At 35.8% G+C, this 2,691-nt stretch overlaps 1 protein-coding gene and 1 long non-coding RNA gene across 2 annotated transcripts in view; one reads left to right on the forward strand and one right to left on the reverse strand.

Annotated features, from left to right (window-relative positions):
• Positions 1-2,691, forward strand: part of LOC117121797 (microfibril-associated glycoprotein 4-like) — an 11,118-nt gene that overhangs the window by 1,978 nt on the left and 6,449 nt on the right. The gene's annotated exons all lie outside the window — the stretch shown is intronic.
• LOC117121809 lies at positions 494-2,372 on the reverse strand. The gene is made up of 3 exons (XR_004447633.1): positions 2,298-2,372; positions 1,313-1,450; positions 494-874 (listed from the first exon to the last, which is right to left on the reverse strand). It is a non-coding gene; the product is annotated as an uncharacterized LOC117121809 (long non-coding RNA).

The following is a 2,691-nucleotide window of genomic DNA, read 5'->3' on the forward strand; positions in this document are numbered from 1 at the left end:
CAAATGTTGATGGCCAGGTCTTGAATGTCTGCTCTTCATTGCAGTAGCCTAGCTAAGCTAACTTGGTACACTATCAGGCCTAACCTGGCAAGTCCTAGGCCTTGCCTACTTACTTTCAATCTTCAACTAGCCTGCCTACGGCAAGGCCCTAGGTAGGCCTAGGCCCTGTCTCTTATTTGCATTGCTTTAACCCCAATGCTACTACACCACATAACATCCCAAACACCATGCTAGTGGACTCTTATCCTATAGTTTTGATCACGCAAAGATATAATGGCCACTCAATATTACATTTTTGAAAGGCAACTAGGCACATGGTAACAACCAACTGATGCAGACCACCGGTCACACATTACTCTCCATAACACAGCATCCCCTAGTTCCGTCACCTCTGGATGCACAATCAACTTTACTGTATTATCAAATGTTTTCCCAAGGCAATAAATACATAAGACAATCGTAGTCATACCCTATTAAGGGCCATGTTATTTTAGCAAGCAACAAAAGTCAGGTTTGGCATGTTGAGCTCAAAAAGTGGCTTTTGATTTTTGGACACTATGTTAAGAGATTGATAGACAAAACTGATAATTTATAACAAATTCATGGCAATAATTAACGTACATAATATCTACCCAAGACAAAACAATGTACCAGATGATGATGATAAATTAAATTTGAATGTAGTCTTTTACATTTACTAATTAGGACTAGATATACAGTACAGTACTGCGTACCTGGAAGTGTTGGCAAAAAATGTCTTCTGTGATAGAAGATCAAGGTACTCTTCTTGACTTGAGTTTCGCTCTGGACTGGATAAATCTCCTAGTCTTGAAATGGGAATAAAGTTTCTGGAGTGTTTTTTGTTCAAATGTTGCTGGAAAAAAGAACATAATTGCTGATGGAAAAAAAAAATTCAGGACTGAGTAACACAACACTAAACAATTAAAACTTCAGACAAAGAAAAAAAATACATCCTGGATTTTGGGCACATAATTGTAGCATGTATCTTGTAACTAAATCAATGCATTTATTTTGTTGATTGCATAAAAGTCCATTTATTTTGTTGTGTAATTACGTCTAAACATTAAGAAAGCATTGATATTTTTTTTAATAGTTTTCTTCCAAAGGTTGGAAGATTATAAATATTTTAACCATCAAAAGTTGTGGGTTAAATTCTGGCAAGTTGAAAAATAGCATGTTAATTTGTCAAATGCCAAACTCATTTGGATCATACAGTCTCCAAGCAATCATAATCAGAATAAAAGGATAATTATTGTTTGGCAACACACCTTATCCATACAGTACATCTTACCTTTTATAAAATGTGTACTACACTTGTGCGCATCTATGGCCTTTAGAATGCCATCCTTCCGTAACTAGTGCAAGATCCGCTTCATGGACCACACATAGCTCATCCAGTTTTCCCAAACGTTTTTCTTTCATCAAAATCCTGAAAAAGCTCAATTTATTAGGTATTTTCACTTCACTTCTCTAACATTGCAACAATGTAGAAAATGTTTCTTTCGAATTCGGTTTATGGGATTGCAACTCTAGTTATTATTTGTGGGCTATAAATGGGTGAATTATATCAAATGTACATAATTATCTTAATGAAGAAGTATAGTCTTCAGTATTTGACACCTTTATTTTTTAAAATTGGTCCAAAACCGGAACAGGGCATGCCAATAAACAAAATTGAGAGAGTGCAGGAAAAAGAAATTCACAAGTTAACAGATGTGAAACAATTCAAAATAATTAACTTCTTTATCCTAATCATAAATGATATGATGGTGAGTTTGGTGTCAGTCTATACCCCTGTAGGTTTGAGGATAAGACAAGGAATCGATTAATGATATACTTAAGTTTTGTGTTTTGTTTTTTGTCGGAAAACAGATTCTTTTAGAAAAGGTGTCAAAATGCTGAGAGGATAAATCGTTTAATTTATATTTTGGTAATCAAAGTATCGCTCCCAAATGTTGATGGCCAGGTCTTGAACGTCTGCTCTCCATTGCAGTAGCCTAGCTAAGCTAACATGGTACACTATCGGGCCTAACCTGGCAAGTCCTATTAGGCCTTGCCTACTTACTTTCAATCTTCAACTAGCCTGCCTACGGCCAGGCCCTAGGTAGGCCCTAGCCCTAGTAGTAGTAAGAGTAGTACAGTAGGCTAATTAGGCCTAGTCTCTAGGCCTAGGACGCTTTAACTTTACCGAAGATAACTAGTGCCTATAAGTAATAATTGGAAATTAAAAAAGGATATATTATAGCCATATACGTTCTTGTACAATGAAAACTTACTGAACTCACTGATCCTTTTGTTTTCCAAGATAAAGAACCGACGTAAACGAACTTTACATGTGCTCTCCTCTTCCACGCTTAGCATTAAGATGTGTATAAGAGACAGCACTACGCATGCGTGTGTCATAATGCGTCATAAACTGAGATGTCACGTGATCGTAAGCGCGCCAAATAAATGGTTTTCACTTTAATTTTACGTTAGGGAACGTATATTAATAACAATGTTTAAAAATATATAATTGTAAAGGAATTCCAAAATATTTGACACGATCAAGGTGGAATAGGCCTCTTTTACGCCAATTTAATACTGTAGTAGGTGAAATATTATGACATTAGCAGAATAATGTCAGCGTTTAATTCACAATATCATCGTTGTTACAAAAATACACCGCTA

This window comes from Anneissia japonica, unplaced genomic scaffold (genome assembly GCF_011630105.1).
Source record: "Anneissia japonica isolate Jap-2015-1 unplaced genomic scaffold, ASM1163010v1 scaffold287909_len199859_cov185, whole genome shotgun sequence".
Taxonomy (NCBI): Eukaryota; Metazoa; Echinodermata; class Crinoidea; order Comatulida; family Comatulidae; genus Anneissia; species Anneissia japonica.